This window comes from Passer domesticus, chromosome W (assembly GCF_036417665.1).
Source record: "Passer domesticus isolate bPasDom1 chromosome W, bPasDom1.hap1, whole genome shotgun sequence".
Taxonomy (NCBI): Eukaryota; Metazoa; Chordata; class Aves; order Passeriformes; family Passeridae; genus Passer; species Passer domesticus.
The window spans coordinates 15937406-15950324 of NC_087511.1; positions in this window are offsets into that span (position 1 = coordinate 15937406).

Below are 12919 nucleotides of genomic sequence, written 5' to 3' on the forward strand. Positions count from 1 at the left end.
TCGCTTAACCCCCCCCCAGTTTCGTCTGGTCGGGTCAGTGGTTTTGTCCCAGACCCAGTGGGGTTAGGGCTGGTGGCTGAGGGTTTTTTTCTGTTCCTGTTATATTTATTTTTACTCCAAGGGGTGGGTTTTCTGTGTCGGCATGGGTGCTAAACTGTCGACACAGCAGAAAAGAGTTTCTCTCCAAGTTATAGCTATCCTTGCTGGGAGAAATATTAAGTTAATTAAGAGGGAGTTAAAGCAGTTGATAATGTGGTTGTTTACTCAGTTTCCTCAGATTACCCCTGAAATGGTTCATAGGATAGATTTTTGGAATTCGGTTGGAACAAAATTATCTCAATTGGATTCTGAGGGGGAATCAAAGAGTAAAAAATTAGTTTATTGGAGCTTCCAAATTATTACAGCTTTAAAAGAACAAGGGAAACTGAGGAAACAACCACCCCCTGGTTCATGTTCACCCTGTCCCCAAGTCCTAGATCCTTGTTCCACCTCCTCTGTACCTCAGAATAAGGGGATCCTGAGGGAAACAGCTCACACAGGCACAGTGCCGGGTTCTTGCCATCCCCCGGGTTTTCCTCAGGGTCCTCCAACCCCCCACCTCTGAAGTCCTGGCCAGACTTCGGGGGATTCTTCCCCGAACCCTGTTTCCCCCACCCCGAAGTCCCCGGTTGTCAAACCCAAAGTTGAGTTCTTAGTTCCAGAGGGTGACAACTCTCAGACTCTGTCTCAAAATGGCTCCCATGGAGCTCAAGATGGAGGTGGCCACATGGCTTTTCCCTCCAAAACCCTGTCTTCTTCCCACAATCCTTTTCTTTTTCCCTCCAAGCCTGTTGTCCCCTCCCCTCCCCTACAAAACCCCGCCCACCCCTGCTTCGCTCCACCCTTTGTTCCTCCACCCCCTTCCACGCCCTTTCCTCCTCCCCCTCCCCTAGTCCCGCCCCCAAGTTACCACCCACAGGCGGAGCATGTCCCAGCTCTCGACTCCGCCCAGGCTCCCAGCCCCACCCAGGTTCCCACGCAACGCCCCTCCCTCCCCTGTTCTGGTTCCCACGCCCCACCTCCTGGTTCCCACAACCCGGTTCCCGGGGGGGGGGCAGGGTTGGAGAACCGGAACACAGGGCTTGCACCAGTGATCACTGCAGCCCCTGTCACATACCAGCAGGAGGGACAGGGACCGGTCAAAGCGCAGTGGACCCCATTCCCCCACTCCACCATCAAGGAGCTGTGCAAGGCTCAAAAGGAGTTCTCCCGGGAGAGTGAATATTTCCGGGGACTCCTTCGAGCCTCTTTATTAGAAACTAATGTTGTTCCTGCTGATTTGCGGACGCTTTTTTCATGTCTCCTCAACCCCACTGAATTCGGGGTATGGGAGGAGGCATGGAAAAAGGGAATAAGGGACATCCTCCCAGAATTATGGGCGGATGCCCAAACAAGCACAATCCGTGGTGGTGAAGCGGTGTGTACCGAGCACCTTATCGGTACCGGAAATTGGGCCGACGGGGCGATCCAAGCAAGGGACATCCCCCGTGCTGCGCTCCGGGAAAGCGCCAAGGTAGCGGAGCGGGCTTTCCTGTCGTTGAAGACTGCAGTACCATCTCTTACATTTTCTAAAATAATCCAGGGCAGTGAGGAGCCTTTTATAATCTTTGTTGAGCGTCTCCGCAGGGCTATAGAACAGCAAGTCCACAGCGAGAGCGCTCGACCGAGCGTCCTGCTCGAGATGGCTGCCGCCAATGCAAACACCGCCTGCAAGGCAGCCATCCTCAGCCTGCCCTTGGACCCGCCTCCCACCATCCAGGCAATGATAAAGGTTTGCCAGACGAAGGTTCCGGTCATCGCTCGGCAGGACACTGACGCCAAGCCATCGCCCCGCCGGGTGTCCTTCGCCGAACCAAGGGACTTCTTTGAAGCAATGCCCGCACAGCCACAACGGACTCCTACCCTGCCAAGGCCGCCGCCGCGTGGACAGTGCCACCTCTGTGGCAGCACCGAACACTGGATGCCGGACTGCCCACTCCGAACTCAGTTTTATGAGTTCAGGAGGAAGCAGACGGCATCCCAGGAGGGTCTTAAGAAAGATCAAAAAAACTAAGGCAGAAGCGCAGCCCCTCCCTGCGCGAGGACAAAAATGGGGCGGGTGACTCAACATCTAAGAAAGGGGATTTGGGGAGGGGATCCCAATTTACCCACCCGACTCTTCAACACAATTTACTGGACTTGACTTCTTGCAAAACACCGATTCTTACGTCTCTAACCACCTCCTCTTTGGTTTCGCCCTACAGGTTGCAGTTGGTCGAGTCAGTTAAGATCATGGACTCCCAGTGCCACCTCGTGATGGTAGCACCTCAGGCACCAGGTACCTGGAACCGGATCAAGAGTGAGTGCGTTGTCATTGGCGACACCAAGTGCACACCACCGGAAATCACCATCATTCCGGGCTTACTACCACATGCCATTGATTCATTTGCGGTGGGATTTTTTTGCATACGCCCACTGGTTTCATTGCAAAAAGGTCAAATTATAGCCCAGGCCATCCCTGTGGAGTTATTTAAATCAGTAGAAAACACAATACCACCTTCAATACATGCTACAACACCAACATTACGCGTAAACTGGACTCATGCAATTGGAAGGGGGAAACCCCGACTAACGTGTAATGTGAGCAGGGATGGCCAATTGACCAGAATCAGTGGCATGCTCGACACAGGGGCGGATGTGACGATCATTCCTAGTGAGGAATGGCCGCCACATTGGGAGTTGCAACGCGCGGCTGAACGCGTTCAAGGTGTAGGGGGCATACAATTGGCTAAGCAGTCTAAGAGCGTGGTACAAATTACGGGGCCAAATGGGCAATTAGCTTGTATTCGCCCATTTGTAATGGACTATGCGGAACCCCTGTGGGGGAGAGATGTTTTAGCCCAATGGGGAGCCACAATTGACCTGCCAACGGCTCCTCAGGTTTTTCAGTAGCGGCCACTGAAGAGCGCCCTACCCAAAAATTGACCTGGAAATCAAATTCTCCCATATGGGTAGAGCAGTGGCCGCTCAACAAACAAAAGTTAAAGGCGCTCACAGAGCTCGTACAGGAGCAGCTGGACAAGGGCAACATCGTGGAGTCCAATTCACCATGGAACTCCCCTGTCTTTGTTATTAAAAAAACAAACAAGGACAAATGGCGGCTCTTGCACGACCTTCGCCAAATTAATAATGTTATTGAAGATATGGGCGCTCTCCAACCAGGGATGCCGTCCCCAACCATGCTCCCTCAAAATTGGAAATTGGCTGTATTGGATATAAAGGACTGTTTCTTTCAAATTCCTCTACACCCTGACGACGCCCCACGCTTTGCCTTCTCGGTTCCCACCATCAACCGAGAAGCCCCAAGGAAGAGGTATCATTGGAAAGTCCTTCCACAAGGAATGAAGGCTAGTCCTGTGATCTGCCAGTGGTACGTCTCTTCCTTGCTGTCCCCTGTTCGAGAGGCAGCAAAAGATGCCATCATTCTACATTACATGGATGACATCCTGGTGTGTGCACCTGATGACAGCACACTTACCCACTCGCTTTTCCTGACAATCAATGCATTGACTTCTGCAGGGTTCGAGCTCCAGGAAGAAAAAATTCAAAGGATGCCACCCTGGAAATATCTTGGCCTGGAGATCACCAAGCGGACCATTGTTCCGCAGAAATTGGCCTTTAACACCAAAATTGAAACCTTGGCTGATGTCCACCAGCTGTGTGGGTCTTTGAATTGGGTAAGACCTTGGCTGGGTATTCCTACGGAAGACCTAGCCCCCCTTTTCAATCTTTTGAAAGGGGGAGAGGAGCTTAGTTCTCCCAGGACCCTTACCCAGGAGGCCGCCACAGCCTTGGAAAAGGTGCAAAACATCTTATCGCAGAGACAGGCACATCGGTACAACCCAGACTTACATTTCAATTTTATCATACTGGGAAAGCTGCCACACCCGCATGGGTTGATTTTTCAGTGGGAGTCATCCACCAAAACATCTAAGGACCAGGGTTCGAGGGACCCTCTCTTGATTATAGAGTGGGTTTTCCTCAGCCATCATAGGTCCAAGAGGATGACGAGGCCACAAGAGTTGGTAGCTGAGTTGATCCGGAAGGCTCGCCTCTGGATCCGGGAGTTGGCCGGTGTTGACTTTTCATGCATTCATGTTCCAATTAATTTGAACTCGGGCCAACTAACCAAGGCCATGCTGGAACATCTACTCCTGGAGAACGAAGCTCTCCAATTTGCTCTGGACTCGTTCACTGGGCAAATTTCGATTCACAAACCGGCCCACAAATTGTTTAATTTGGGAATGAATTTCAAACTGTTGTTAAAGACAGTTCAGAGTCGGAAGCCTTTGAAAGCTCTGACAATTTTCACAGACGCGTCCGGAGCATCCCATGAGTCTGTGGTGACTTGGCGGGATCCTCAAACTCGGCAGTGGAGGGCAGATATTGAGAAAGTTGAGGGTTCACCTCAAATTGCCGAGTTGGCCGCGGTGGTCAGAGTCTTTGAAAGGTTTTCTCAGCCTTTTAATCTTGTAACCGACTCTGCCTATGTCGCCGGTGTCGTTTCCAGAGCGGAGAGTGCCATTCTTCAGGAGGTTTCCAACATGGATCTGTTCAGCTTGCTCTCAAGACTGATAGATCTAGTCTCCCACCGAGAGCAACCCTTCTATGTTATGCATGTGAGGTCACACACTGACCTACCGGGGTTCATTGCGGAGGGCAACCGGCGTGCCGATGCCCTAGCCGCCCCAGTTGAGATGGCCCCACTCCCAGACGCCTTTCAACAGGCGAAACTCAGCCACCAACTGTTCCACCAAAATGCTCCTGGCCTGGTCCGTCAATTCCATCTGACAAGGGACCAGGCGAGAGCAATTGTGGCCACATGCCCACAGTGCCAGGCATTCCAATTGCCAGTAGTGGCTGCCGGCGCCAACCCGCGGGGACTTAAGAGCTGCGAAATCTGGCAGACGGATGTCACTCACATCCCAGAATTTGGCAAGTTCCGGTGCGTGCACGTCTCCGTGGACACCTTTTCTGGGGCCGTCTATGCCTCTGCCCACACAGGGGAGAAGACAGCAGATGTTAAAAAGCATCTGTTACATGCCTTCTCTGTGTTGGGCATCCCCAAGGAGATCAAAACAGATAACAGGCCAGGATATACCTCCAGGGAATTTCGGAGCTTCCTGCAGGAGTGGGGGGTAAGCCACAAAACCGGCATCCCTTACTCTCCCACAGGACAAGCGGTGGTAGAGCGGGCCCACCAGAGCATCAAGCGTACTCTAGAACATCAAAAAGGTGCTATGAAGGTGGAGTCCCCTCAGATCCGGTTGGCCAGGGCCTTGTTTACAATTAACTTTCTGAACTGTAGTTTTAACTGCCTGAATCCACCCATCGCAAGGCACTTTAACACCTATCAGGACACGCACCTGAGGGCGAAACCCCCTGTGCTGGTGAAAGATCCAGAAACCTGGAAGGTGGAGGGTCCCTTTGACCTGGTTACGTGGGGTCGTGGATACGCCTGCGTGTCCACCCCCACAGGGTTGAGGTGGGTCCCTTCCAAATGGGTAAAGCCCTACCTTCCAGGGAAAGCCCGCAACATCGGCTCTGCAGCACAGGTGGAGGAGGCGGCTTGGAGACGAAGAAGGAAAGAAGTCCATAGGTCCGGTCCCCCCCAGGCTGAACCATCCCCAACTGAACCCTCTGTATTAACTTGCTTTCTTCGTTTGTTTCAGTTAGACCCCTCTTCGTTATGATTTCGCTCTTGTTGATGACCCACCCAGCTGACACCTGGATTGTTCCCCAACCGAAGGCGAACGTCTGGCGAACCTTGGCTCAAGCGATGGGACAAGACCACCTGTGCCTGTCAACAGCTTCTGCAGCAGACCCCCTCTCAACTTGTCTCGTGGGAATTCCATTCGGGTTTGATGATTTTCCCCCTCCCTTACTCCCCTACCTAAAGTACCTGCTTCCGGGATCTAATTATGCCAGTTACTGGTGGGAAGAATTCATGAAACTTCTCAATTATACCACTGACGAGCCCACGGAATTCGAGCTGCTCGGCTCCGCACGCGCCTCCCTCTGCCTCCATTTCCGCCCGCACCAAGGTGCGGTCCCAGACCGGGTGGTACACTTTAATAATGAGAGGTATCAAACAAAGAACTGGTGCAATTTCACCACCACCATTTATGTCCCCAATACCTTTTATTTGAAACCCGCACTCCTCCCTAAAGGTGCGTTCCTAATTTGCGGTAACCGAGCGTGGGCTGGAATTCCCCCTCGTCTGTCCGGAGGGCCCTGCACTTTTGGGCGGTTGACACTGCTTACCCCCAACTATACTCAAATTCTCGATTGGAAAAAGAAAAATGTCACACATGATTTGGCCAGAGTCAAAAGAAACACCCATAAAATTGACCCAGAGTGTGACGCCGAAATTGTTCATTGGTCTAGACCCAAAAATATTGCGGTTTCAGTATTTTTGCCGTGGGTGGCCGCAGCTAAAGCACTAGGGGAATTGGGCAACCTCGAGTGCTGGGTGGCGAAGCAAGCAAATTTGACCTCAACTGCCCTAGCGGACCTCCTAGCTGACGAGGAAACAACGAGGAAAGCGACCCTCCAAAATAGGGCGGCAATCGATTTCCTTTTGTTACTTCACAACCATCACTGTGAGGAGTTCGAGGGGCTCTGCTGCATGAACCTGTCGTCATGAGCCGAGGACGCCAGACACACCATCCGCCAGATGTCCGAGGACGTCGACAACATCCGACAACAGACCTCGGACTGGTTGGGGGACTGGCTATCCAAAATGGGAGTGACAGGCTGGGTGGGCTCCATCATTCGTACCATTTTAGTTATTATCTTCGTTTTGCTCTGTTTAATTTTTGGTTTCTGCATTATCTATAAGTTACTGACCAGAATTCTGTTTGCCACAACCCCCCAAATCAACCATGTTGAGGCTCCTACTGACCCTGCTCCCATCCCTGAAGAACCTTCCTGTGAGAAGACGCATTGGGAGCAAGCCCCTCAATCCTCCCTATGGTTTTCAGTTACTACGCCAGTTTAAGAACAATTTCAGTTTTATTTTTATTTTAAACAAAAAAGAGGGAGATGTTGTGGTGCAGGGTTCATTTGGTTTCTTCCGTTTCCCCCTAAAGTTATAATGGTTCGGTCCTAGGGTTCCCCCCCCCACCTCCCCTGGCAACCCCTCCTTTTGAGAGTGTCAGTTTTTTGTCTCCACCCCTGTTCCCCTGGTTACCCTCTGTCAATCCCTCCCTGAGTTCCTGTCCATCAGCCACTGTCCCCTTCCCTATTTCCAGAAAGTTCTCCCCTCCTCGGTGGGTGACTGGATCGGGAACAAGGGTCCCTCCCTGTCGCATTCCCTATTGGCGAGCCGGCGTGTTTGTCACGAGTTTGTTCCCTCCCAAGTTCTCTCTCATTGGTTGAAATGTTGTATGTTCCATCCCTTTATAATCGGCTGTACCCCCACCTCGTGGTCCCGACTCGGCTGGCATTCCCTGGAGACATTAAAGAACTCTGGACTTTGCCCTGATTCGGGTCCCTCTTTTCTACTTCGCCTTCTTGCTGATCACTGCTGCCTCCTGCTGAGGCGCTCCCCGGACGCCCCCGGCGCATCTGGGCAGTGCCCCCCCGGCTGTCAGTTGCTGTGCCTTCAGCTCGGCTGGTGCAGCCTCCTCCCCCGCCCGGGGGAGTAGAGAAAAACTCGGACAGCAACTCGGCAAAGGCCGTGGTCTTACCCATGATCAAACTTTTGAACTTTTCTTCTTTGCGTGTGCGCTTTGGTCCCTTGGTGCTTATCTGAGTACATCTGTCGGTTTTGATCAGCTTGGAGACAGAGGAGTTCCTTTATCTAGGTTTCTTGCATTCCTTGGTCTTCTCCGGGTATTGTTCTTTATCGCAAGAAGCTTCAGAAATTTGCATTTTCCTATGCCCTTTGTACCATGGCAGTGGTTTCCTAAGTAAAAGGTTAAAATTCAGCACATAATTCTGCAAGCTAAATTTTAAATGCTTAATTCATATTGCTAAGTTAAGCGAACCCCCAAAACCTCCCTTTCACCACCTCTTTTATTCCCTTGATTACCAAATTACGATTCATGTATTTCCTCCCCTCCTCATCATTATGACTCCAATTAGGAGGTGCTATTGGCATTTTCTGATCTCCGGGGGGGGGGGGGGGGGGGGTGCTGCTGGTTTTCCCTTAGTGTCAGAGGTAGGGGGGTGAGGGGAGAAATTTGCACCAAAACTTAGTCCTCCAAGGGTAGGGCATAGGCGGGGTCCGCTGCAGGAACCACCAGAGGAGGATCTTCCGGAGGAAACCAAACCAGAGGGTGGATACCCTGCACATAGCTAATGGCGGCTGGGCGAGCAGCTCCTGGCACAGACAAAGCAGGCAAGGTTGCCCGCACAGCAGTGGCGGTGCCCAGAACAGCCCGCATAGGCAGAGCAGCCGGAGATGGGGTCCTGGGGACAGCCGTGGGAGAAGTGGTCAGGGATGGGACGGCTGCGACAGATGGGACCCCTGATGCAGGCGGCTGGGACTGGGGCAGGCAAACTCACCAGCGGTGTCGGAGCCGGCCCAGGGGCTGGACTGAATAGTGCCGTCATGAGCAGTGAGACCGGAACTGGGATGGGGGCTGTGGGGGAGTGGTGCAGCTGCAAACAGTGGGGGAAGAAGCGGGAACGGAGGAGGGTTTTTTTGGGTTTCGGGGTTTTTTTTCTCTCCTCTTGTTCCCAGCCCATTTCTTTCACCTTTTTTTTGGTTTTTTTTGCTTTGTCTCGGCGGGGGGGATGGTTTCTGATATTTTAAAGATTTTATTCTCCTATGATCTCCCGTCCAGCATGCGGCATATTCATTTTCTTCTGGATTAAACGTTTTTTTTTTTGGGTTTTTTTGAATTCACAAATAAATCCAGAGCCTGACAAATCCAAACTTCCACTTGGATACTTTGAAATGGTCAACGAGCTAACTCATGACCTCCTAATATTGTTTTTCTCATCACCTTTTTATTTATTTTTTGGCAAGTTATACATCTTTCAGTTACTTGCTTTGCTAATCTAAAAGTCCTAATACCCATAGTTCCTTAAGAAAATGATTACACAAAGCTTGAGTACCCCAAAGGGTTTTCTGACATGTCTTCTAATATTTTCTTAGTAAGTGTTTTATTAAGTAATTGTATTCCATCAGGAAGTTTCCATTTCCCAGATTCATCTTGCTCTTCTCCTATCTTGCTTAATTCTTTTTTCTCTGCTTCACTAAACTTTGGAATTTCCAATTTTTCCCTCATTTGGAGTTAATATTAACAAATCTCTTTCGTCCCCATTTTCTGCTGCATCTTTAGCTTCCTGATCTGCCAAATTATTTCCTTTTATTTCTGGGGTCACTCCCTTTTGGTATCCCTTAATGTGTACTATAGCTATCTCTTCCGGTAATTTTAATGCCTCCAAGACCTCTAAAATGAGTCCTTCATGTACTAATCCCTTTCCTCTTGAATTAAGTAATCCTCTTTCTTCCCAAATTTTTCCGAAGGTATGTACTACTCCAAAGGCATACCTTGAATCAGTATAGTTCCTTTCTTTTGTCCTAAATATTCCAGTGCTCTTTTTAGAGCATATAATTCACAAGTTTGAGTTGACCAGTTTGAAGGTAACTTTCCTTTTTCAATAGTTTGCAGGTTTTTTTCCATCAACTAGTGTATACCCTGTATTTTCTCCTTGTACAAGGATTTGTATCTCTGTTAGCTAACATAACACCCAAAGGGCTATCTTGGAGTATCTCTGCTGGTACCCCTTTATTCCCCCCCCCCTTTTTTTTTTCTGTACCAAACTTACTGGTTTTCTGTCCCATTTTTCAAGATCTTATATATTTGTCCCCTGCCTCTGTTTCTCACTTTCTCTAGCAACCTGAATACCACCTTCTTCCAACTACACACACAAACCCCCCCATTTTTCTCACAGTACTATTCAGTACTTTACACCTCCCTCCAAGGAGATAAAGTGAAGCTTGAAATAAACAATCTACATTACATATACTTTCATTCTTCTACATTCACTCACTTTTATTTCTTCACTCACTCTCACACATTCATTTACACCCTCAGGACACTAAGCGGATCCCTTTCACCAGAGAATTGTGGGTCTGTGTGGCCTCCCCATCACCTTGGGGTTGGCCTCCGGGTTTCAGTATCACCTCTGGTGCCTGTTCACCTATGAGAATGATTTGTGTGTCACTCATACTCTTTTGCCACAGCCCCCTCCACACGCCTGGAGGAAAAATGGTTTCTTTGCAGGTCACGTACACCTTTTGCCACAGCCCCCCACCCACCTGGGAAGCTGAGGCTGATTTTGTGTGTGACTCACTCCCACACACAACAAGACAACAATAAGGTACCTTTTACTTTCAAATCACCTGTTACAATTTCAGATGCTACTGGCACTTTTTGTTTTGTTTTATTCTGCTTTCCTAGTGGATTATGCCAGGAAAACCCTCGGCTCCCTCTCTCCAAAGGGTCCCACCCCTTCCCTGAGACCCAGTCCCAGTTTCCCCAGGGGAGATTCTCTCACTCTTTTTATCACTCACTTTGTCTCTTTACTGGCTGCTTTTTTCGAGAAAAGACGAAAACGCAGCATGGGAGACTCCTCACTCACTTGGCAGGTCTGGGATAAGCAGCCGGCCTCTCAGCCACACACACATTCATCCCCCCGCCCCTTATCTGCCCCATCCAAACAAGTACTTACCTATCCTTTTTCCTTGGGTCTTTGTCTTCATATACACTTTAGTCTTAGGGCCCAATTACCGTGGTTTTTAGGGAATGTTTTCCCTTTTCTTTGTTTCATTGTCTCTTTTTGTCCACTGCTTGTAATCTGGGTCTGTCGGCCACGCCAGAAGAAACAGAGTGTAATATGTGATTTAGATAATTTGTGCTTATGTAGAATATTATAGAAATATACATTATATTGAAATAAATGGGCAGGAGATCTTTCTCCTTTTTAATGCCTTTATTAAAAAGAATCAGCTCAGGTGGGGAGAAATCGACGGGTCGCGCCCACACCGCCGTTGCTCCCAGGAGTGGCACGGAGGAGGAGGGTGATGCAGCTTTGTCCGCTGGTCTGCAGGCAGAGCTGGGGATTCCGTCCTCACAAGAGATTAGGAGATTCCGCCTTTTCGGTCCAACCCCCCGGGTCATCTCTCTAGTCAACATCTTTTCAGGTTAGGGTGAGAAGCAAAAAGGATCTAAGCAGGTACTGGACTACGCTCCCATCCTTAGACATCACCTAGGTCACTTAGTTCCATGTTGGCTCGTAATTTTTAGGGTTTTTCCTGAAAAACTGCAAAAAATTGGTGCAATGCATTTCTCATCTGCATACTAGCTCTGATGCCACTCCCATTCTCCTGGTACCTGCAGGGTCCCTGGCAAGCATCAGGGGGACAATGGTTAATCACCAACCATTAACAGGTAATTGAAGAAGAACTCATAACAATGAAGCTAACTTAACAGCACTGGTTCAATCTGTTTTAACTCTGCAACCTTAAAAAAATAGATAACTTTTTATTCATAATAAGTTATAATGTTTGTAAGAAATATCCAAAAAGGTTACAAGAACACACGCTGGAGCCGAGGGATTGCCTCATACCGAGAGACTGCCTCATGCCTTTGCGAAACCACAGATGGCAGCGAGAAGAAGCCTAATTTGCAATTGAAAGAGCATGGCTCTGGAGGAGATGAGTCCTTATTCAAGAACATCCAGGGGCGGGCCATGAATACTAGACAAGTACCGGAGATCAAGATAGCAAGAGCCATCAGGAACTTGCATCCCAGTGCCAGGTTTCTCTAACACAACATCAGCATTCATCATGTGCCAGGAACTACATTGTCCAGCCCAACGTAGAGAAAGAAGACAACATGAATATGTGTAACCATGAAAAGAACAAGAGAGACTCTGCCGCGGGCTAAATAAAGTGTATAAAATCTGTCCGGACCCACAAGCTTTCATGAACAGAGGGGGATCTGATGCAATAGAGGTTGGACCAGTGTTCACCCAGTGCCGAACCCGGGCTCGGCTCTGTCCCTTTTGATTGTGGCTATCAGAGACCGTATGTCGGTCATGAAATAAAATTTATGTTTATTGTTATGAATAAGGCGGTAATTCGTGCTGGAAGAGTAAGATTATTAATATAAAATAAAGCCTTAAAAATCACACCAGCAAGAGAGAGAGGGAGATTGCCACATAGGATGATGAAAGCCACAACTGGCAGCTGAGGAGGAGGTGTATCATTAACATACAAAGTAAACCTAGCCCATACAGGAGATGGGCGCTCCCGATGGCATGAACTAAAGAACGTCCAGTGATGATGGCCCGTGAAGATGTTCACCTCAGATAGGCAGGACCATCAAGGACATACATCTGAATGCGGGATTCAGGGAACTGGAGTACAGATACACATCAGTTCCCAGACAAGGCTTTGTCCAGCACAGGACAGAGAATAGACACAGCATGAATATGAAGAACTCCAAAAAGGGACAAAGGGACTCCGCTGCAGGCAAGAAAAAGAGTATAAAAATCAAACTCTGCCAGGCATCAGGGGTGAACAGGGGGATTCAGTGCGATAAAGGCTGGATCATAGTTCACCCAGCTCTGATCCCGGGGTCGGAGCTGCTTTTGATTGTTGGTAGTTGGGACTGTACATCGGTCGTGAATAAATTCTATTTTTATTAAATTGGCTGGATGGATTTTTACCTATAACATTTATTAATTCTTAATTTGGCTTGATCAATTATTACCTATAACAAGAGCAAGGCTGCCAACTGGGCAGGGTGCGCCTCCCTCACTCTGACTCCCCTAGGGCCTCGGCAGCGAGGTATTAATTCCTGGGTTTCGGCATCAAAAT